At 41.4% G+C, this 25,247-nt stretch overlaps 1 protein-coding gene and 1 long non-coding RNA gene across 6 annotated transcripts in view; one reads left to right on the top strand and one right to left on the bottom strand.

Moving 5' to 3' along the window:
• Positions 1-8,210: 8,210 nt before the first annotated feature.
• The window catches only part of LOC122564332 (E3 ubiquitin-protein ligase RNF182-like), a 41,972-nt gene continuing 24,935 nt past the window's right edge, over positions 8,211-25,247 (top strand). Inside the window, exon 1 of one of the 5 annotated variants that reach the window (XR_006315874.1) lies at positions 8,211-8,554. The gene's annotated coding sequence lies outside the window, so the exon portion shown is untranslated. Of the gene's footprint in view, positions 8,555-12,998; positions 13,081-25,247 lie in introns of those variants that run through there. The other 4 variants (XM_043719052.1, XM_043719053.1, XM_043719051.1 and 1 more) reach the window with 4 other exon arrangements.
• Positions 9,457-24,803, bottom strand: LOC122564333. Its single transcript, XR_006315875.1, has 3 exons — positions 24,702-24,803; positions 17,515-17,610; positions 9,457-9,596 (listed from the first exon to the last, which is right to left on the bottom strand). It is a non-coding gene; the product is annotated as an uncharacterized LOC122564333 (long non-coding RNA).

Here is a 25,247-nt window from a genome sequence, read left to right as displayed (position 1 = left end):
TCATCAAAATATCTCCTTATTTCTGACATAAGTAGTAAATTTATGCCCCTAGATTCCTTACCTATAGGAAATATCTTGCCTATATCTACCCTATCCCTTTGGAGTTTGGCAGAATGAGGTGATCTCATCAAAAGTTATGAAATGCTTAGAGAACACAGGCCCAGTTTTCTCACTCTCTCTCCAACTGAAAGTCCTGCCTTCCTAGGAACAAGCCACCTGAGTCTTTGTTGGACTCGCCTTATGATGATAATACCTTGAGATAAAGAGCCCAAGACTGCACACAATAATCCAGGTGTGGTCTAATCAAGCTACCATACCACTGAAGAAAGACTTCACTACTCCTGTACTCAAATCCTCTTGCAATAAAGGCTAATATTTCACCTGCATGTTAGCCAAAAAGACTTCTTCAAAAGCACCTTCCAAATCTAACAACTCTACCATCCAGAAGGACAACAGCGGCAATACATGGGAACGGCTTCTTACTTTTTCTAGCAAATTAGAGATGAACAATAAATGGTGGTTTTCTTGTGACACCCAATCCCTTGAGATAGTTTAAGAAGTACAGCAGTGAACCACTGTTAAACTAATTGTTCTTTGATCCTAATTTTTTTTTCACTTAAAAGAACAGTGTATTTTATCAGGGTAATAAAACCCAAATTGTCAATAAAGGCAAACTGTCGTACGTTCCCATGAAGTGAGGTTTTAATGTTGGCAGTCTGCCCTATTGTAGCCTTAAGGCCCAAAAATCTGGAGTATGGTCCAATGAATTAGGCAGTCAGACCTGTGCTGCCCTGGCTAATCTTTCTCCCTCAGTTAAAACTGTTAAACACAGGTTAACTACTCATTCATGTTATTACTTACAGTGCAATCAAATTTGGTGCTGCCTTTATTTATGTTGTAGCAGTGGTTGCAGACTGGTTTTTAGGGGGTGTGGATTGATCGGTCCTTTGAAGGCAGCTGGGATTGGTACAGCTGGAAGAAACCCACCTGCCACACATCACAATTTGGAGTAGGCTAAGGTGGCTGAGAGTGGGCCTTATGCCCCTAAGTGGGAGAAAGAGCTACTCTTGGGAACAGCTGGTCAATCAGGTTTTGACAGTAGGTGCTGCTAGGGATGAGGAAGGAACGTGTAGGAGCTAGATACCCAGAGAGATACACCTGAGGTATTAAGGTGGTGAGGGATCCTCAGAGAGGTAGAGGCCTGCTGGTGCAGTTGTGTTGCCATCTTTTGGAGAAGGGGAGCATTCCTCTTGATGTGAAGCCCTCTGACTCAGTCATTGGACTGAACGTGACATCGAGGAGCCCTACAGAGCTGGAATCAAGGGAAATGAGGGCACAAAAATCCACTGGTTGGAGTTGTACCTGACGCACAGGAAGATCGTAGAATTCCTACAGTGTGGAAACAGGCCATTTGCCCCATGGAGTCCACACTGACCTCCAAAGAGCATCTTCATCCAGTCTCGCACCCCCTCCCCCCCACCCCCAATCCCCTCTAATCCTACATTTCCCATGGCTAGTCCACCTAGTGTGCACATCTTTGGACTATGGGAGGAAACCAGAGGACTCGGAGAAAACCTGCACAGGGAGATTGTGCAAACTCCACAATAATCTGCCTGATGGTGGAATCAAACCTGGGACCCTGGCGCTGTGAGGCAGCGGTTCTAACTGCTGAGCTATTGTGCCACCCTCTAAGGTTTTGGTTGTTGGAGGTCAGTCATCTCAGTTCCAGGACATTTCTGCAGGAGTTCTTTAGAGTATTGTCCTCTGCCCAAACATCTTCAGCTGCTTCATCAATGACCTCCTGTCAATCATATGGTCAGAAGTGGGGTTGTTTGCTAACGATTGTGCAATATTCAGCATCATTCCCAATTCCTCAAATACTGAAGCAATCCATGTTCAAATGCAACAAGATTTGGACAATGTAGCAAGTAACATTTAGAACGTAGGATCTAGGAGTTGCCACCTGGCCCTTTGACCTGCTCCGCCATTCAGTAAGATCATAGCTGATCTTTTCATGGCCTCAGCTCCACTTACCCACCCGCTTTCTGTAACCCTTAATTTCTTCATTGTTCAAAATAAATCTATCTTAGCCTTAAAAACATTTAATGAAGTAGCATCAACTACTTTTACTGGGCAGGGAATTCCGTAGATTCACAATACTCTGGGTGAAGAAGTTCTTTCTCAATTCAGTCCTAACTCTACTCACCCTAAGTTTTGAGGCTAAGCCCTCTTGTTCTAGTTTCAACAGCCAATGGAAACATGATTTCTACGTCTATCTTATCTATTCCTGTCATAATTTTATATGTTTAGTCATAGAGCCATAGAGATGTAGAGGATGGAAACAGACCCTTCGGTCCAACTTGTCCATGTCAACCAGATATTCCAACCCAATCTAGTCCCACCTGCTAGCACCCAGCCCATATCCCTCCAAACCCTTCCTATTCATATACCCATCCAAATTCCTTTTAAATGTTGCAATTGTGCTAGCCTCCATCACTTCCTCTAGCAGCTCATTGCATACATGTACCACCCTCTGTATGAAAACGTAGCCCCTTAGATCTCTTTTATATTTTTCCCCTCTCACCCTAAATCCATGCCCTCTAGTTCTGGACTCCCCCACCCCATGGAAGAGACTTTGTCTATTTACCCTATCCATGCCCTTCATGATTTTATAAACCTCTGTAAGGTCACCCCTCAGCTTCCGACACTCCAGGGAAAACAGCCCCAGCCTGTTCAGCCTCTCCCTATAGCTCAAATCCTCCAACCCTGGCAACATCCTTGTAAATCTTTTCTGAACCCTTTCAAGTTTCACAACATCTTTCCGATAGGAAGGAGACCAGGATTGCATGCAATATTTCAAAAGTGGTCTAACCAATGTCCTGTACAGCCGCAACATGATCTCCCAATTTCTGTACTCAATACTCTGACCAATAAAGGAAAGCATACCAAACGCCGCCTTCACTATCCTATCTACTTGCCACTCCACTTTCAAGGAGCTATGAACCTGCACTTGAGAATGTAGTGCTGGAAAAGCACAGCAGGTCAGGTAGCAACCTAGGAGAATCGACACTTCGGGCATAAACCCTTCATCAGGATATATTTCTCAACCCATTCTCCCCATAACCTTTGATCCCCTTTACAATCAAGAACCTATCTATCTCTGACTTAGATATACTCAATGACTTGGTCTCCACAGCTTTCTGTGGCAATGAATTCCACAGATTCACCACTCTCTAGCTGAAGACGTTTCACCTCAGCCCTTTTCTAAAGCATCTACCCTTTATTCTGAAGCTGTGCCCTTGGATTCTAGTCTCTCCTGCTAATGGAAACATCTTCCCAAAGTCTACTGACAACTGGAAGCGGCAGATTCAAACCACTACAAATGCCGGAGGAAAGATCACAGAAGCGCTTCACAGGAGGCTCCCAAGCACTGAGGATGTCACCTAGACAGGGGACGAAACGTCTGCAACACAAATTCCCAGCTCAGCGAACAGAACCACAACGAGCACCCGAGCTACAAATCTTCTCACAAACTTTAAATTGTTGACAATACTCCAAATATGATCTGACCAGAGCCTTCTCAAGCCTCAGAAGTACATCCCTGCTTTTACATTTTGATCCTTTCAAAATAAATGCCAACATTGTATTTGCCTTCCTAACTACCAATTCAACCTGTAAGTTTACCTTAAGAATGTGCTGGACTAGGACTCCCAAGTCCCTTTGCACTTCAGATTTCTGAATTTTCTCCTCATTTAGAAAATAGTCTATGCCTCTCCTCATTCTTCTAAATTCCAATGAATATAATCCCAGTCTACTCAGTTTCTCCTCATTGGCATCATATGAATGCCACACAATAACAATCTTCAATACGAGACAATCTAATCACCACCCCTTGACATTCAATGGCACTACCATCACTGAATTATCCATTGTCAACATCCTTGGTATTACCGATGACCACAGACTCAACTGGATTCATCACAAAACCACAGTGGCTACAAGAGCAGGTCAAAGCTAGGAATACTGCATCAAGTAACTCATCTCCTCACCCCCAAAGCCTGTCCACCAATTATTAGATACAAGTCAGGAGGTTGACAGAATATTGTCCACTCGCCTGGATGAGTGCAGCTCCAACGATACTTGTCACCATCCAGGACAAAGCAGCCCGCTCGATTGGCACTACATCCACAAGCATCCATTCCCTCCAGCACCGACACTCAGCAGCAGTGTCTACTGTCCACAAGATGCACTGCAGAAATTCATCCAAGATCCTTAGACAGCACCTTCCAAACCTACGATCGTTTTCAGGTAGAAGTACAAGGGTCACAGATATATGGGAAGACCACCACCTCCAAGCCACTCGCTATCCTGACTTAGAAACATATTACAATGTGGAAGAGCTGGTGTTGGACTGGAGTGACAAAATTTAAAATCATACAACACCAAGTTATAGTCCAACAGATTTATTTGCAAGAACTAGCTTTTGGAGCGCTGCTCCTTCATCAGGTACTGTGGACATAAAACGCCTCTAGATCCTGCTTCCAAATAAACCTGTTGGACTATAACCTGGTGTTGTGTGATTTTCAACTTCATAAGTATATCACCATTTCTTGGCTGTCACTGATTCAAACTCTTGGAATTCTCTCCCTCAGGGTCTTGTGGGTCAACCTACAGCATGTAGATTGCAGCAATTCAAGAAAGCAGCTCATCACCATCTTCACAATGGCAACTGGGGGTGAGCAACTGGCCAGCCATCGATGCCCACATCCCATGAGTGAATTTTTAAAAAATAGCCATGTCTTCCTTCCTACCCTTTTACAACTAAGCCAAAAATGATGGCCTAACCTCCTGCCCTAGCCTGGTGTATGATGGCATGGAATGCATATTTTCCAGGTCAATAGACTTGCTGACAACTCTGATTGATTGTTATTTATCTATTTACATGTGGGAGGCAGCCTACCGATTCTGGTACACTCTGTAGGACAGCTTGGGAGTTGGGGAGTTAAGGTGGTGAGCTACCCAATCCATTTCATGTTCCCTCACCTGCTGAAAATACACCAGAAAAAACACGTCATAGAGTCATAGAGATGTACAGCATGGAACAAGACCCTTCGGTCCAACTCGTCCATGCTGACCAGATATCCCAACCCAATCTAGTCCCACCTGCCAGCACCTGGCCCAAATCCCTCTAAACCCTTCCTATTCATTTACCCATCCAGATGCCTTTTAAATGTTGCAATTGTACCAGTCTTCACCACTTCCTCTGGCAGCTCATTCCATACATGTACCACCCTCTGTGTGAAAACGTTGCCCCATAGGTCTCTTTTATATCTTTCCCCTCTCACCCTAAAACTATGCTGTCTAGTTCTGGACTCACCCACCCCAGGGAAAAGACTTTTTCTATTTATCCTATCCATGCCCCTCATGATTTTATAAGCCTCTATACGGTTACTGCTCAGCCTCCGCTTCTTCACTATCCTATCTACCTGCGACTCCACTATCAAGGAGCTATGAACGTGCACTCGAAGGTCTCTTTGTTCAGCAACACTCCCTAGGACCTTACCATTAAGTGTATAAGTCCTGCTAAGATTTGCTTTCCCAAAATGCAGCACCTCACATTTATCTGAATTAAACTCCATCAGCCACTTCTCAGCTCTTTGGCCCATCTGGTCCAGATCCTGTTGTAATCTGAGGTAAACGTCTTCGCTGTCCACTACAACTCCAATTTTGGTGTCATCAGCAAACTTACTAACTATACCTCTTATGCTCACATAAAATGCACATACACACTTTAAGAAGTAATTCATTTGTATGTGAAGTGATTTAAGATGTTTTCAAAGTTGTGATAAGGCAGTATTTAAATGCAAGTTCGTTTTTTCTAAATTTGCTGCCATGTAAGAGATTTTCACAGTAGTATCTGCAAAAGCTTCCTCTGATCATCTTGTAGGTCTCTATCAAATCCCTTTGTAGCCTTCTTCTTTCCAATGAGAACAAACTCCAGTCTCTCAGCCTTTCCTCATAAGACCTTCCCTCCAGACCAGCAACATCTTGGTAAATCTTCTCTGCACCTTTTCCAATGTTTCCACATCCTTGTAACTAGCGTTTTGTATAGTTGCAGCATGACATTATGGCTCTGGAACCCGTCTTATGAACATCTACCTGTACCAGATCAAGTACCATAACAGTATGGAAAAAGTGAATGGACCAATAAGACCAGGCTCTCCCTGTTGTGAGCAGTGTTCAGTTCTGGACACTTGTAGTGGGTAGGTCAGAGTTTCATTGGAATATTAAAAAAAAATGATTCTGACACAGGGCTGATTCTGACAGATGAGCTAATAACTCATCTCTTTTGCCAGTTTTGTGCACAATCTGGCAATTGAATATCCAATCACCAATTTTCATCACTGTGTATTTCTGCCACCATAAATTTGATTGTACTATGTGTCATCTGTTCTGGATTTGTGGTAAAGATTAGATTTAGATTAGATTACATTACAGTGTGGAAACAGGCCCTTCGGCCCAACAAGTCCACACCGCCCCGCCGAAGCGCAACCCACCCATACCCCTACATTTACCCATTACCTAACACTGCGGACAATTTAACATGGTCAATTCACCTGACCTGCATATCTTTGGATTGTGGGAGGAAACCGGAGCACCCGTAGGAAACCCACGCAGACACGGGGAGGATGTGCAAACGCCACACAGTCAGTCGCCTGAGGCGGGAATTGAACCCGGGTCTCAGGCGCTGTGAGGCAGCATTGCTAACCACTGTTCCACCGTGCCACCCACTAAATATAGGACATAGAGTTTGAAAATGACCAAACTACCACCAAATCAGTGTATCATTATCTCTATTTCTTGACTGCTGCTGATGGTCATTGGATATGCACTTACATGCTTCTTTATCAAGATGGTGTTTACTGTCCAGACCATCAGATATGTGCACACTCACCTTAGAGCTGTCTTTAAGTGTTAAATGGCTGTGCAGCATCTAAAATATAATCAAAACACTTCACAGTTTAGTTCCTCATCCAGTGTACCATTCATAGGCCATTCAGGTCAATAAGTACATGCCAGTGTTTACGCTGTACAGGATCCACCTCTCATCTGTTTATATTTAACCCAATCATTTTATCCTATGGCTTTTTCCTGCATACACTTCTCTCGTTTCCCCTCAGGTACATAGTTTCACATTCTAACCATCTTCTGGGTAAAGAGGTTTCTCAATCCTGAATTCCCTGTGGAATATAATGACTATCTTATATTTATGGTTCCAAGTTTGGCCTCCCTTTTAGGTATAAATTTTTTTTCATCTCCCCAAACCTTTTCATAATCTTAAAGAATCAGGCCTCCTCTCAACCTTCAATTTCTTGAGAAAGAGTCCTAGCTTGTTCAATTTCTTTGATAGGTATAACCACTCAGTTCTGACTACAAACTAGTACTGTATTTTTGCACCTTCTCTGTTTCTTTATTATACCAAGGAGACTAGAACTGTTCTCAGTATTACAAGTGTAGTTCAGACCAGGTTCTGCATAAACTGTAAATAACTTTGCTTTTCAATTCGATATGAATTCTGGTGTTTGTTTGCTCTTTTCCCCCCAATCTTATTTGCCTACGCTGCTGTATTTAGTGATACATGTGTCATTTGAGTCTGGGAAGATTTAGTTTTCCTTGGCAACTAATGACCAGATTCAGGTTATGTTAATTAGGTGCTGAATTTAGGCCACAGAAACTGGCCTGATTTAGGTTTGCTCTATTATCTACCTATATAATATAATAAGGTTAACTCTGGTTTGTGATTGTCAAGTAAATACCATGAAAGTAACAACTAAGCAAACAGTATTTTTACATACTAATAAACTTTACTAATCTTGTGAGCACAGAAGTTTAGGTGCATAATAGGTTTGATTAGGTAGGGTTAGAGATACCTATAAAGCAAAAGGCTTTCATCTACTTAAAGCTTGTATTAATATAAATGAAACAGTCAATGGAATGAGCTTGTTCCATCCACGTCCTGCTACAGTATGTAGTTGAGAAGCTGGGATCAGAGTTATAAATAGCCTGGTTCAGTCAGAAGCTGCTGCCGCAGTCTCTGTAGGTACCGCACCTGTGAGGTGATGTATACTCGTCCACCTGAATTCCACATAGAGTCATATTACTCTGCAATGGTAGCTGGTTTCTTATTTGGGATTAGTCATAGATTCCACTCTACATTGTATGGACTGTAATGTAAATTGCCATTATATTACCAGACAGGCTGAGCGTGAATGAGCTGCAGTCTGACCGAGTCTCGTTTAAACCTACTTCCACCACCAGTTACTCTTTGGTCATTATCGTGCTGCATTTTGCCTTGAGCCATTTGCTTCCCAGAGAGCAAATCAGCAAGTCATGGGCAGGCTCTGAATGTTATGTGCTTTATTCATTTTTTTCTTTGATTCACACTGTTACCAAGGTGACAGAGATGATCAGTCCCTCACTGAAGCAACAAAGGCATGTTACACAGTTCTGATGATGAAGGAGTGCACCATTCCATAAATCTGGGATTTAACAGGTAATTCTTTTTTCGTTTTAGACTTTATGCGAGCATTAAAGATATAAATCACCTTCAGAACAAACTTGCTTCCCTAAAAAAGATAAAACTGAACTTAAGCAATCTGGTCTTATCTTTAAACATGGTTCGATAATACAAGTCAAATTGTTCCCTGGAAGATACTCTGTAACAAGTCTGATGTCAGTTTGTTTCATACAGATCAGATATGAGTTCTACAAATGCCAGTGCATCCTTTTGGAAATGAGGTTTGATGGACGGTGGGTGTTTTGGTATCATTATTTAATCAAATACCATGAAATGATGTTTGTCTAACATGTGAAATATTTACAGCATATTAGGAAATGAACAATAGGATATGTTGTAAGATATTCAGTGTGGATCTCACAAAATAAAATCAATTTTACTGAAATGAACAAACACATTTTTCTGTCTGGTCACTGCGTGCTGGGTATCAGCACTTGGTGCTTGTGCATTGTTGATCACACCTTAAGAGCTGTTTAAGTTACAACCCCAAGGTCAATTCATAGATTCAAATTGAATTAAATGTGGCACTTAGCTATAAATGTTAGACATCCACAGACTGTGTAGAGATTGGGGCAGAAGGTAAATAGATAAGTAGAATTGCAAAAATAGTTGGCATGTTCATTTACTATTTCACAAGTAAGATCAAAGCTGTAGGAAGGGTCCAGCATGGTTGTCTCTTTCGAGTATGAAGAAAAACAGACAAACAGTTCCATGCTTCTGAGTGTTTTATAATGTGACATTCACAGAATGTTGATTTTATGAGGGAACAGAAAGTGCTGTTTTCCATAAAAAGTAAAAAGACAATGGAAAATTCAAGAGTTAATAACTAAACAGGCCTACGGGTAGGTTTTGTTTGTAATACAATTCTTGTTAGTCTGTCAAGTTGTGCAAAAACAAAACTTAAATGCATGGTGTCATTTGAGATGGGTCTTCAGTTTTCAGTTGGAGTTTAGGCCAGTAGAATCATCTTGACGAGAGCTGATCAATCATGCATGGGGAGCATGAAAAGAAGATAATCCTGGTAAAACATAAAAGATAATGAAGAAGAAAGACTATCAAAAGCACCTATATCTCTTTTACTTGCCTGATGGTGTGAAGACTAAAGTAATGACTTGATAATCTCTCTTTCTGAAACTGTAGGCATAATATTCCTCATTTAAAAAATGCAGTCTGCTTGGACTGGATGAAGAATTATAAAGGTGTGATATAGCAAAAGGAAGTCAGTTTCCAAATCACTACAAATGCTTTGATCATATTCATAGTAAGGAATTCTTCCCAACCTCTAACACTCTCTCAATAATTTCCATAAATAGTTCTGTCCAAGGGACACTTGGCATTTATTGTGCATCTTGCTGGTCACTACTATGCAAATTACATTCATTCCAAAACTAATAGTCTGCACCTTAATATTTGTATGAACAAGACTGGCAAAAGTGTTCAGCAACTGTCAATCAAAAAAATTATATTAATTCTGAAATTGTCAACTGAATACAGAAAAAGGTATATGTTTTCAAATCTTTACAAACTGGAATTAGCCATCATATTGGGTCAGCAAGATGATAAACATTAAAAATCTTCAATTAATAGAAAATAGTAAAAATGTTTTGTAGAATTTGATTGCCTGTTGAACACAATAAAACACATTAAAATGAGAAACAAACATGAAAGTACCAATGTCCAATGTGATCTAAAACAAAACAAAACTGTTCAAAGCAAATGACCTGCAGGTACAATGGCATTTCTGTTCCTGTAAGATGCAAACAGTGTAGAGAAAGATAGAACACAGATGTCATTTTTGATCGTGATTGTGAAGTGGAGGTGCTGGTGTTGAACTGGGATGGACAAAGTTAAAAATCACTCAACACCAGGTTATAGTCCAACAGGGTTATTTGGAGGCACTAGCTTTCAGAGTGCTGCTCCTTCATCAGGTAGTTGTGGAGCAGGATCATAAGACACAGAATTTATAGCAAAGGATTACCACGCAATGGACACCACACAACAATCATCAGACAGGGGTGTTCCCTTCCAGTCGGGGAACACTTCAGCAGTCAGGGACATTCGGCCTCGAACCTTCGGGTGACAATCCTCCAAGGTGGACTTCGGGGCAGGCAACGAAGCAGAGTGGCCGAGCAGAGACTGATAGCCAAGTTCAGTACCCATGAGGATGGCCTGAACTGGGACCTTGGGTTCATGTCCACTACACTATACACTCTCACATACTCACACACTCAAGCAGAACCCCTGTCATACACATACTCTCTCTCATATACACACATATTCATCCCTTAAAATCACACCCACGCACACACTCTCTCACAGGCTTATACCCCATCACACTCTCACACACACACTTTACCAAGCTTGCACGCATGCAAACACTCTCTCTCACGTGCATTCACATTCACACGCACACACATACTTGCACACACACTCTCTCTCATGCACATGCACACACATATAAGTCTTTGGGGTGAATTTGTGTTTGCAGAATTATATTTGCAGATACATTCTATTTTGCTCAAAAAATGCACAATCTGCAAGCAGTCAATACAGGCAGTCAATCCATGTAACATTTTATAAATTCTTACTTTGGAAATAGAACCAGTCTGACTCAAGATTGGAATACAGACACTCTAACCTCACACCTTTAATACATTGTCTGAGCTGAGATGTCACTTTTTTTAAAAAAAACCTTAAGTTGTCTCGAGAATGTGACTCAAAAAAGTTCTGAACTGAACACTGCAACCTATTCTGAAAGATGAAAGACTTAACAACAATCTAGTTTGTTCAATGTATCATTCCAGTTGCATAACACTGTAATCTTTTGCAGTAAAGTCTGTGTCTTATGATCCTGCTCCACAGTTACCTGATGAAGGAGCAATGCTCTGAAAAGCTAATGCTTTCAAATAAACCTGTTGGACTATAACCTGGTGTTGTGTGAATTTTAACTTTATTTTTGATCATAACAGTTTTTTCAGGTTGATGATTTAGGACAGATATTGCTAAGTATTTATGACCATGTTATACAAATATAATAAGGATGGTAATGAAATTAGCTGCGTGATTGTTTGCTCTCAATGTCTTGCAATGTGTTCAGATAAGTGATGTTTGATCACGGCTGTTATTCAAAACTAGGTGTAAGGTTCCTCATTAATGAATAGCTTAGAACTCTGGAAGGTTGAACAGTCGAAGTAGAGGAGACACCAGACATGTCTGCTCTGCTTAGATTTTCCAGGTGTGGATATGACCTAGGAACTATTTACCATTGAAGAAGTCAAACAGTTCTTTGGAAGCACGATGTGGATTCTATAGCAGACCTAAGCAGTGCAGCCAGAAAAAGCAATTAGTCAGACACTGATCTGTCTGAAGTGAGTGGGCTGTCTTTCAAAACACAGCAGGATCCAGCAGCTGACATGAATGACAGATAATGTGAGTCCCATGGCATTAATTTCAGGTGAGCCACTTGCTTCGTGGAGCGGTATGTGCAACCTGTGCACTGCTAATTCTACACCTGAAAATGGGTCATGACCGATTTCTAACTGCGCAGATATATTTGTCCTTGGCAAAATTGTTGTGAAAGCAAGTAGGAAACAGAAATTTGACCTTTCCAGTTCTTAGCAACAGGGATTGGTACATTCTAAAACAGAAATTGCCCATCATTCAAAAATGAAATAACATAACAGCAGTTTTTCACTCTGTCAGTAAGCATATGATATGTAGCAATCTGCAAAATCCAGCCGCTGCAGTCAAACTGAACTCTGATCATCTTTGCTGAGTAATTCCACCCATACCCAAATTATAATACTTTACATTTCACCCAGTCAAATTAAATTGCTCATGATAGATTGATGGATGGTATTTGTGTTTCAGGTTTCATCTTTAAATAAGCAAGTTCCTATGGGCAAATTGTGGTTTAGTTATTTTGATTTATAAGAGAGTAAGTGTCAGCTCAGGGCAACTTCTTTGTGCGCAGATGACATTTGTATAACTCTGTCTCTACTATTACAACCATCTACTAATTACACCAAAGTGGCATAAACTAGGATCTTAGATTTTGATTTATATATTTATTTTTGAGTTGTTTATAATTTTTTTTCCACTTTAACAGCTTTAGAAAACGAATAATGCTGAGAATGAGAAATCAGAGGCTTGAGGAGAGAATTGAGCTACTATGAATCTGTTCTAGCACTGCAGCAGGGAAGGCTAAGAGGAGATGTCAAGTTTTTTTAACACGGTGCAAGTTTTAATGGGGTCAATAGTAGTACATTTTTCCTTTAGTTAACATTGATGAAGATCATCAGTTTAAAACTGAGAATGAGAGAGTGTGATAATGCTCATGGAGAATCATCAATTAATCTCTTTGAGGAGCTCACTGAATAACAGGCAATGGGCTGCCCAGCTGCAACTCATTACCTGAGCCCTTGATTAAAGACACCCAGGCTCCCAGCCCAGCTGTTTATTTTGCAATGCTGTGGTGTCTGTGGACCATGTATATATTGGTTGTGAGTGTTTGCATTCCCTTTTTAGTTGTTTGAAAAACCTTCTTTTGTGTTCTTGGTTGCACTTCTGCTCAGTGCTTCTGGTCTTTGGGCACCTGGTGTGAAGGGATGAAGGGAGACCTGACCACCTCCTCATGGGTCTGCTCCTCAGCCTGGAAACAGACTGTGGAGGTGGTCATCTCTGCCGACTGTCTTCCCTCTTCTATGGCTACATTCATGCCCGATTGTCATTGGAGTGGGAGCACACATTGTCCATCACTGATTTCGATGCCTTTGGAGAAAGTTGGGCATTGTGGGGGAACAGTATATTTTGTGGCACTGTGGAGTCTGTGAACCATGTATATTTTGGTTGTGGGCAATTGCACCCCCTTTTTAGTTAACTGAAAAATCTTCTGGACAAGTTGGACTGAAGGGTCTGTTTCCCTGCTGTACATCTCTATGACTTCATCCCCAAGCTCCTGATCTTTGGATATCCAGTGTGAAGGGGTATGGGCTTCATTTCCCTCTCCAACTCCAATTTAGTTTAGTCCTTTCTCATTCTCCTTACCCCCATCCCTTCACTTTTGATGGTTCGCATTGCCCATAATGGACTTTGCTTATAAATACTTAATTGGCTACACAGGTGATTTACTGCTGACGGTTAGCAGTTTATATAAAAAAGAAAATGTCACGGTGATTTGGTGATGGAAAAGATGCTATTCAGTTTTGTGTGATAACATTTATAGGTATAAAGAGAAGAAAGCAGACCCTCTATTCAAGCTGGGACTAGTATATGTACTTTCTATATGTACGCCATGAGATATGGCTCTATTTTGCTGTGCAGCAATAAACAATGCTCCTTTCCAGTCAGGCTTCCTGAGTTATTACAAATGGTTTAGGAGAAATGTATTTACACAGAAAACTTAAACAGGCTACGCATTTGGCTCAAGATGTACTTGAGGCTTAGATTATTGCATATTTCAAGAGACAAGAGGAGATTTATAGAAGCAACAGAATAAAAAGGACGATGGGGAGGAGACAGGGCAATGCCATTGGTTTTTGAACTGCTCTGAGGATTTGGTGCAGTTTCAATTGTCCAGATAGATTTCTTCTATGCTGTTACTTCATAGAATTCATTGAGCATCTTTGCCATTGTAATTCTGAAGTGGTGCCATGCTGTTTTTATGGGTATGTTGGCATACTATGCTGCTGCTGCTGATAGCTGCTGCTACCATCCACTCTTAAGTGTAGGAAATTACAAGGTCTGGATGGTCTTGCATGGTACAGGTAACTAGAAGACAAGCTATACTTTATTGCATATTAGTAACTAATGCTAACTGAGACCCAGTTTGGGTTTTGCCAGGACCACTCTGCTCCTGACCTCATTGCAGCCTTTGTTCAAACATGGACAAAAGAGCTGACTTCCAGAGGTTAGAGTGACAGCCCTTGACGTCAAGACCAAGTGTGGCATCGAGGAGCCCTGGCAAAACTAAAATCAATGGGTATTAGAGAGAAAGCTGTTTGGAGTCGAAAAAGATGGCATTGGAAAAGTACAGCAGGTCACGCAGCATCCAAGAAGCAGGAGAGTCGATGTTTTGGGCATAAACCCTTCATCAGGAATTGAAACATTGACTCTCCTGTTCCTTGGATGCGCCTGATCTGCTGTGCTTTTCCAGCACCACCCTTTTTGACTCTGACTCTTCAGCATTTGCATTCCTCACTTTCTCCAGGCAAGCTGTTTGGAGTCATACCTAGCATATAGGAAAATGGTTCTGGTTGTTGGAAGTCAATCATTTCAGCTCCAGGACATCTCTGCAGAGTTCCTCAGGGTCATAGGTCCAACCATCTTCAGCTGCTTCCTCAATGACTTTGCCTCCATCATAAGGTCAGAAGTTGGAATATTCGCTGAAAGGTTCACAATGTGCGATTCCTCAGATGCTGAAGCATTCTATGTTCAATTGCAACAAGATCTGGACAATATCCAGGTTTGGCCTTCCAACTGGCAAGGAACATTTGCACCACAAATACCAGGCAATCCCACCTCAAGTAAGAAACAATCTAACTATTGAATGCTGCCTTAACTGAACCCACCACTGTCGTGGAGGTTACAATTGACCAGAAACTCAGTTGGACTCACCATAGTGGCTAGCTGAGCAGAAGCTAGGAATACTGCAGCAAATAACTCCCCTCCTAACTCCCCAGAGCCTATAAGGCACAAGTCGGGAGTGTGATGGAATACCCCTCACTTGCCAATAAATCCTGGCCACCCAGCGATGCTCACATCCCACAAGTGAATTAAAAAATTTAAAACTACAGGTTACATTGATATGATAGACATTGTTGTTGAGATGATAGGCTGAAATTTGCATCATCTTGGTCAAGTCTTTGCAGGGTCTGTCACTGTGAGGCCTAACGACTGTCTCGCTGTATCTCTCCAAACTCATCTCATTAATTACTTATCATGTCCCTATAGTGTCTCTCATGGATTTTCAATCCATCTTTACTCACGCCATTTTCAGAGCAGCTCACCACTCAGCGTGTATCCTGAAATTGATTGACATCCCTTGCAGTTGCACAATTTTTAAGTGATCTCTCTGCTTCTATACAAGCACTATCTGGAACTGCCATGCATGTTAGTTAACATTTGCCCTGAATATGGCAGATAGTGGGAAATTGGTCCACTGCTTTAAGAGCAAGGTCATGGAGGTTGTGCTGGAAGGAATGGTACTGATGCAGGTATTTCTCCTCCATGACCAGCAGTGGAGACCACGATACCAAAAGATGGCGAGCCTGGTCCAAGATTAAAGCAGTCTCAGCCTTCTGGAGGAATACCCAGCAGTGTAGGGAGAAGGCCAATACCATTCTCTACTCTGCTAGGGTAAATGTCACCATCTTCTCCCCAAAACCTCACACTCAGTATCACTACTATTGGACCCACCTCTCACCAATGCTCATGCTCTACCAATCTCACTGACACCTGCAACATCTTCCCTCACTCACCACAATCTCTGACAGCATTAATCCTGCATGCTCTATGTATCGCTAACTCACTCAGGACACCTCTCCATTGGCACCAACAGACATAGTTGTGCTACTCACTTTCATCCATTATAACACCTACCTGTCCCCCATTCCTGGAGGAAAAAAGTCCATGATAGAGCAGAAAGAGTCAAGACAGGTGATGTGCTGCCTGTCTTCTGGCTTCTTACCCCTTAATGTGATGTGGATCCTGATTCTGACTGTCCTGAGCAGGGCCTGGACTGGTATTGGAGGTTGCCTTTGACATTCTGTACTGGGAAACCCCGAGTGAATGTTTGAACCCCTTTGAATTGACTGAGACCTGATGACAAGCATGACCAGCTTCCTGGCTTTGTGTCTGTGCTCAGTGATACAGCAAGACAACAGCAATGTGAGCCCAGTTGTCTGGCTGAGGGGGCAATGCACAAAAAGATAAGGCAAGACAATGCAAGGCGGGGATGTGGTGAGCATTTGGTTGGCTCAGAGTGTGTGCATGCTGTTAGAAGTGTCCCTGAGCGCACAGTTTCCTTGCTGCAGTATGACAATAATAGTTTTCAGTACAGCCTGCAGTACAGCAATGAAGTCCAGAACTGTCTGTTTTGAACTGGAGAAGAGCATTGGGGGTTTTTGGAAGCTGCCACGTATCAAATACCAATATCCGGAAACATGTTGGCACCCAAGGAATGTGCACTGAGATGGTGTGGTCTGATTTCCAGCATGGAGGTCATTTGCAGTAAGCAGTGAGCTGGATCTACCAGTTGGTCACTCTGGTTCTTTTGTCAAGTTTTCCCGAAATTATGACTATTTAACTGGTTTGGTAAGATGGGTGGCTGAATAATAATCAGACAAGCCGAGGAGTTTACCAGAGTAATTCCCATCAAATGGCAACTCACTGCTGCCTTGTGAGAACCTTGTCTTGTTGCTTGTGAATAGCACAAAAGATGAAACGAGTTGCTCATGACATCAAGATGGGCTTCACCACATTTGTCACCCAATTTGGTCAGACATCTTCCCAAAGCCCACGTCGCTCAGACCCTTATAAACCTTTGCCCTAAGCAGGAGGACCCGACATTAGTTTTCCTTTGTGATCCTAAATTGTTCAGCCCACAGGTTTATATGACATCATCATAGTAGATGGGGCTTATGGCACATCCTGGTATTAACCCTTTCAAAGCACCTATCCACCTTGACAGACCTGATATTTCTGAGTAAAAACTAAAAGAACTGTAGATGCTCTTTAATCAAAAACAAAATCGGAGTTCTGAGAAAGGGTCGCTAACTCTGATTTCTCTCCAGAGATGCTGCCAGACCTGCTGAGTTTTCCCAGCAACTTTTGTTTTTGTTTTGGATATTTCTGCAGCTTGATTGACCTAATGGATTTTAAATAGTAAATTCACAGTATGAACATTGGATTTACAATTTATGGTCTAAAGTTAATACCTTTCGCAGTAAGTTGTGCCCATCAAATATAATCAAGCTCCTGGAAATTAGCTTCCTGTCCTTTGCCAGAGGAGTTGGCACTGCTGTTATTCAAATCTGTGGAAGAAGAACAAAGTTCACAAATACAAATAGTCAGAATTTATGGAATTATGTTATGTAGTTTTCCCCAAGACATTTAATTGGGGTGGTTTTGTTTCTGTTTTTGGATGAAAATGGAGCAGGTCGAGGTTGTAAAAGGGTGCTAAATTTGATAGAAATCTGGTCTGTTAACTTACTTACTTTTAGTCCCACTCAAACTTCCAGTTGGGTCTGGATCAGGAAAGTTCATGACTCATAACTTTCCAGTGAAATGGACTTCTTACCTGCAACCCGGAATAGCATTCAGCGTTAATAGGGATGCAACATTTAGCCGTTGGCCGTGAAACATTAAACAAAAACTTTGTAGGTCTGGAGCATCTATAGAGAGAAGCAGAATTAATAGGTGGAATCTCCATTTTTGGCCAGTGGTCTCATTAACTGCCTGAAAGGGTGACAAGGCACTGGCACTGACTGAGGAAGAAGGCCCATTCTACCTTTTTGCCATCAGGCAGGTAAAAGGTTAAAAGGAGGGCTTTAATCCAGCAAATAAGGTCCCTGAGTGGGGAAATGGGGCAGACATCCTTCCCAACAGAGCTGTGAGCAAATCCGAAGCCAGCAGCACCATTTAGAAGACAACGGGGGTTGCACAGGAGACGAGCAGGTGGTTTGGAAGTAAGAGCAGGGGTTGACAGTGAGTGACCTTCAGTCATTCACCAGGCTGCCTGCCCTCTATTTTCTCTGCAAGGGAAAGTGGCTCGTTTGCAGGCCCACCTGCAGATGTGTTAACCCCAGTAGTGGTTGGCTGAGGCCCTTACATGACCATAGACCTTCCCAATAATACTTAACTCCAACCCAATGGAGCTGGGAAGACACTGGAAATTGCGTATGCCTCCTCCCTGCCTAATTAAATGGTCTTTGCACTTTCAACTTCACCTCTTTTGGATGTAAGAAATTCTACCCAACTCTTCAAATTGAATACAACTGTTCTCCAGCAGTCTACTCGAAACATTAACTCAGTTTTTTCTCTTTTGTAAATGGTCTCAAACTTGTTGAGTTAATCTAGCACTTTCAGCTTTTATTGCAGATATCTAGCATCTACACTGCATTTTCCTTTTATATTCAGCATGTTAAAGTCTTTCTTGGCTCTTTCTGTGTCTCTATTGGTATTCCTTTTGCTGAGACTCAGGATTTCACCATTCCTTGTACTAGCTGCTCTTCATTACTACTTTTTTTCCCCATCATGACTCTTGACACCTAATGGTTTTATTGGCTGGAATGGAAGAGAACAATCTATGGAGAAATGCCAGGTGATCAAGCTGCCCAAGGGATGCTCCACCACCTCACGTGTTCATAATCACCCATCTGCGAAGATAGAGAAATAATCTAACTTTGATTCAGGCAATGCTGTTGGAAACGTCTCTTCCCAAAGAATTTTGTTAGAGGAGATCCCTACTGTACAACAATCATGTGCGAATGCCTGTTGGAATAGCATTGTAAAAAAGAAAGCATGTTTAGATCTGAACAAAGAAATACCTGTTACGCTTAGAATTTCAAAATTAAATTAATTCATAGGGTGAATACTATTGTCCATTCCTAGTTGGCCTTGAAAAGGCAGTGATCTTGAACGACTGCAGTTCATTTGTTATAACTACATTCACAATATCATTGAAGAGGGAGTTCCAGGATTTTGACCCAGCAACTCTGGAGGAACAGCAATATATTTCCTTGTCTGGATGGTGATTGGCTTGGAGGGGAACCTTCAGGTGATAGTATTCCCATGTATCTGCTGTCCTTGTCTTTCTAGACTTTGGTGGTGTGGGTTTGGAAAGCGTTGTCTACAGAGCTTTGGTGAATTTCTGTAGCGTTTGAATGAATGCAGCTCCAACAGTACTCAAGGTGGTTTGAACCATCCAGGACAAGGAGCAGCAGAATCGATATTTCGGGCATAGAAGGGCTTATGTCCGAAACGTCGGTTCTCCTGTTCCCTGGATGCTGCCTGACCTGCTGCGCTTTTCCAGCAACACATTTTTCAGCTCTGATCTCCAGCATCTGCAGTCCTCACTTTCTCCTACCATCCAGGACAAAGCAGCCTGCTTAATTGGCACTACATCCACAAACATTCAGTCCCTCTCCCGCCAACACTCAGTAGCAGCAGTGTGTACTATCTACAAGATGCACCACAGAAATTCACCTGGGTCAACAGCGCTGTATTTGCTATTGTCAATTCTGGCACCTTAGTTAATGCCAGGTCATCTGTTCAATTTCATTTTTTTTTTTAGACTTTCTCACTGTTGGTAAAACTGAATAGGCCATTTCAGAGAGTAGTTAAGAGTCAATCACATTGCTGTTGGTCTGGCAGACCAGATAAGGACAGCAGTTTCTTTTCCGAAAGGACGTTAATGAACCAGATGGATTTTTTTGTGACAATTGACAATGACCATCATTAGACCCTGAATTCCAGATTTTTATTATTGAATTCAAATTCAATTTGAACCAGTGTCTCCAGAAAATTACTTGAATCTATGAATTACTAATCTAGCCTCCCCCAGTTTGTTTTGTACAAAATCATGAATGCCCAGTCATACATTGGCAGAGTAGCAGAAAGGATAAGGGACTATCAAAGAATACAGGAGAATACAGATAGACTGGAGAGTTGCGGAGAAGTGGCAGATGGAGTTCAATCCAGGCAGATGTGAGTTGATGCATTTTGGGAAGTCTAATTCTAGAGCGACTTATACAGTGAACAGAAGAGCCTTGGGAAAAGTTGATGAGCAGAGAGATCTGGGAGTACAGGTCCATTGTACCCTGAAGGTGGCTGCACGGGTGGATAGAGTGGTCAAGAAGGCTTTCCTTCATATGACGGGGTATTAAGTATCAGAGCTGGCAGGTTATGTTAAAATTGTACAAGACATTGGTTCGGCCACATTTAGAATACTGTGTACAGTTCTGGTTGTCACATTACTAAAAGGATGTGGACGCTTTGGAGAGGGTGCAGAGAAGGTTTACGAGGATGTTGCCTGGTATGGAAAGTGCTAGCTATGAAGAGAGGTTGAGTGGGTTAGGTTTGTTTTCATTAGAAAAAAGGAGATGGGGGGGGGACTTGATTGAGGTTTACAAAATCATGAAGGGTATAGACAGGGTGGATAGAGACAAGCTTTTTCCCAGGGTGAAGGATTCAATAACGAGAGGTCACGCTTTCAAGGTGAGAGGTGAAAAGTTTAAGGGGGATACACGCGGCAAGTACTTTACACAGAGGGTGGCGGGTGCCTGGAACGCGTTGCCAGCAGAGGTAGTAGAGGCAGGCACGATATATTCACTTAAGATGCATCTGGACAGATGCATGAGTAGGTGGGGAGCTGAGGGATACAGATGCTTAAGAATTCGGCGGCAGGTTTAGACAGTAGATTTGGATCGGCTCAGACTTGGAGGGCCGAAGGGCCTGTTCCTGGTCTGTAAATTTTCTTAGTTCTTTGTTCTACTATTAAAGGTCCCCCCCCCATATGCTCAAAATGTCTAAACATTTCAGAAAATCAGCATCTCTTTAAAACAATTCATTATATAGATGTCTCTTTCTTTCATTTTCACTATTACTGTTAAATATGTATTGTTTAGACTTGTGTAACTTTAAAAATATTTGTTCCTTTGATATGCTATTGCTGTGATGATATTTATGTAGAATAGAATCATAGGAAGGTTCCAGCCCAGAACCCAGTGCGTCCATGCTGAGCTCGTTGTAACAGCCAGTCAGAAAAGCCCACTACTCAGCAATGTTCTTCTCTTCAGTTAATTTTTCATTTTTTTTGAACACTGCAAATGAACCTGCCTGCATCACACTCATTGGAAATGCACTTTAGAACTTAAAACGTTTTTCTTCATTTTTTTTGCCAGTTTTTGGATCTGTTCTGGCAGTTTTTCCTTGAAGTTTGCCTCATTGTTTGCCTCAAAGGTGCCTGTTTTCATGGTGAACTGCACTGGATGCTACTATGGGAGCAGCTGTGGTATCCCTTTGTGTATATCTTGTTGCATGCTCTAAAGGAAGAGGATCACACAAGGCATGTTATGCAGGTTTTTATCTTTCCAACATCAGCTTAGTACACAAGGTCAGGCATCCGTACCTAGAACTATCAAATGAAGCCAGTACACCAACATAGCATTTCTCTAAAGAAAGGTCACTGAGCTTTGCAGAATGCCACAGCCAGACCACTTCAGCAATAATGTTTGAGGTAATACTTTAGTATAAACTGAAGAAGGGCCTGTGCCCGAAACGTCGAATCTCCTGTTCCCTGGATGCTGCCTGACCTGCTGTGCTGTTCCAGCAATAAAGTTTCAACTTTGATCTCCAGCATCTGCAGACTTCACTTTCTCCTCGAATACTTTAGTATAGCCCATCAATGATGTCTGAAATTCTTGTAGCCTGTGTATGTCACAATAAGGTAATCTGTTAAGGACTGTTGAAGGCACAGAGTGTCGAGATGACCCCAAGTGCTGGAGACACGTCTGCCCAAAAGAGTAGGGAATCCATCAGAAAGATATTTCAAGTGAAAGGTCATCCTTTTGTCTTTGTTTCTCACCATTCACATGCTGTTGGAATATTTTCAGTATTTTCTAATGAATGGCATTGTATGTTGTTTTGAGCTTTAAGTAACCCTTTTATGCTTTTTTTTTTGCATGTTCTAAAGGAAGAGGGTAATAAGAGTCATGTCATGTGTCTGTTTTTGTACCTTGGGAAACTAACAATTTACATTTTATTAAATTTTAGAATACCAGTTTCTGCAGTCTTTTGCTTTTTGTATTGATGCAATCACTCATCAAAAAGATACTGTCACCTAAATGAACCGACAATCAAGCACACCCTGAGGACTTTTGAATTTAATGCATTTCATTGGTTTTGCTGCGTATTTACTCCTTGGATACAGTAGATATATGAAATCCATATTAATCATATTAACTGAGGGTCAAAAGCAATCAGTTGATGACAACCGTTGCTTATGCTCTTGCCAAGAAAATAGAAGGTTGTGGATCCAAGCCCCATGTCAGAGAATTGAACACAAGACCTGGTCTTAGAGTTCAGTGCAGTAGTCAAGACATAAAATGTATAGGGAAAGGGAGAAAACCATACGGTCCAATGATCATGGCTGATCTCAGGCTTCAACTCCATTGTCCTGCCTTACCTCAAAACTCTTGATGCCTGGAAAAACCAAAAATCTGCCTGTCTCAGCCTTAACTATGTTCAACGATGATGAATGATTTTTGGAGTAAAGAATTCCCAAGATTCACAATCCTTTGTGTGAAGAAATTTCGCCCCCTCTCAGTCATGATTGGCCCTTCATTCTGAAATTGTGCTGAAAGAGCATTGATTTGTTAGCATTGGATTTGAGATGAAATAATAAACAAAAGATCTTCCCAGATGGATTTAAAATATACCATTATACTATGTGAAAATTAGTAGAGGAGTTCTTCTGGAGATATGATCATTTATTTCATTGCTGGGTGTGGAAGTATGTGGATAAATTAGTAGGCACATTTTTGGCACTATGGTGGTAACATATTTAAATGTGGCACTTTAGAATGTCCTGAGGTCATAAAAGGTGGGATAAAGTACAAGACCTTTCTTTATCTCATACTTCACCTGTACAACAGATATGTCCTTACTTTGTATTACTGGCAAGACTGAAGTCTGTGTTTAACTGAAGTTACAACTACAATTTAGTGTTAGTTCAGTGTTTTGCCAATGTTGTTAATGTTACACTTGTGGGTCTGTTATTGACTTTTGTTGTTAATATAAAATTGACAGTATTTATTCAGCTACCAGTAATACAAATCTCTGGATTTTCATTTTTATTGAATGATGGCTCGGTGTCAAAATTACCCCTAGGCCTCCAAATCAATTGTTCAGATTCTCATTGTTCACCAGCGAGAATCGTGTTTTGATGTCCAGACTTTAGTTAGAAAATGAGATGTTGCTCTTTCTTTTGAGAAAAGCTTTGCTTGATTTCCCCAATTTTTTTTTTGCCATGGCCCATGTTGTTCAGAGCCTGGGAAGACTTTGCCTTTTTCGAAATAATTTCTCCTGATCAATGTCTTTTATCAGTAATTTGAGAATACAATATTCATCATATTAGAACATCAACTGGCAGTGTGCTTGGAAGCTGGAATCTTTCTGTGACTTAGCTATGGAGTCACACTTGAACATCTTCAAATTTAGACATTCCAGAGAAAACAGCAGATCGTTACTTGTCAGGCCAAGCCACTGCTCAAAATACAAAGTTGTTGCTGAGATGCAAATGAAGTTGCTTGTTATTTCTTCTCTTTGCTGATTAGGAAGCTGAACCAGTGTTTGGTATCCAAAAGAAATTATTTATTCATCTTTTGCAGAATAGACTATGTAAGCACTGAATTAGATCATATAGCTCAGGTGGGGATGCTTGTGTGGATTGAATCTTTAGGTTGACTTCTTCAAACACTGGGAAGAAGTTGGTACAGAACATTAGGTGGATTGACATGGCACCCTTGTGGTGCTCTTTTGTTTATAATAATGAACTTCTGAAAATGCATAAACAATCCATGCTATTCAAACCATGAGAACAAGGAGGCCATTCTTTCAAAAACCAATTTACAGCTTTTCTCAATGATAACCAACGTGTAACAATCTACTTCATTGCTCAAGCCATTCCAGACCAACAAACTATAAACTATTTGAAGGTGTAATGTTCTACTGCCAATGAAGGAGAGTGACCATTATCATTACCCTAGCTTATGTATCTCTATCTAACTGACATAGACCTGCTTTGAATTGATTATTGACAATGTGAGTTAAACAACCAGCTTTGAAAGTTAAAAAACCAGGTTATAGTCCAACAAGTTTAATTAGAAGCACTAGCTTTCGGAGCGCTGCTCCTTCATCAGGTGGTTGTCTACATTGGACTATAACCTGATGTTGTGTGATTTTTTTTAACTTTTTACACCCCAGTCCAACACCAGCACCTCCAAATCAAACTCTGAAAAGCTTAGGGTTCTTTCCAGAAAGTATATGCAGAGTGATCAATCCCAAAATAGGCATCGGTATTATCAACTGAGAAGGTTGACACATATTGGAAATCCAATCCTACCTTTTGCACAGGAATCAAAACTGGACTTGTAACAACCTCAGCAGATCCAAATGGACATCCAGACATCCATCTAGCAGTCTGGACACACAGCCATCTTTGAACAGTGTGGTATGGTAAACAACTAAGGTTGACCTCCTTCGTTCTTTTATGAGAGATGGCTGTTGCAACTGAGGAAAAAAAAAGAGGGTCATGATTTTTTAGGAAGGTTTCCGAATATGTCTGTGATCAGTGATTGTTTTAATACCATGAGCATTGTGATTATAGGAAATAATCATGCCATGCAATAACACCAAGACTGATTGCAAGGAGTGAGCTTATATCTTTAAGGAGCTGGTGGTGACATGACAAAGGTGCTGTGATAATCTGGGAGTGTGAAGGCAAATCCAAGCGTGTCTGAGCTTCTTTGCCCATATCCTAGAGGATAGCAAGTCACAAGAGAAGTAGTCAGACACCTGTCACTCCTGAGTAAGGTAAAGGAGACTATGGCTCAGATTGGGGGCTAAGGCTTGGAATAGGATGGAGATATGTTGTCAGGAGACACTGAGC

This window comes from Chiloscyllium plagiosum, chromosome 29 (genome assembly GCF_004010195.1).
Source record: "Chiloscyllium plagiosum isolate BGI_BamShark_2017 chromosome 29, ASM401019v2, whole genome shotgun sequence".
In the NCBI taxonomy this organism is placed as follows: domain Eukaryota; kingdom Metazoa; phylum Chordata; class Chondrichthyes; order Orectolobiformes; family Hemiscylliidae; genus Chiloscyllium; species Chiloscyllium plagiosum.
Note: the sequence above shows the minus strand (reverse complement) of the source record. Positions and strands in the feature narration are given on the sequence as shown.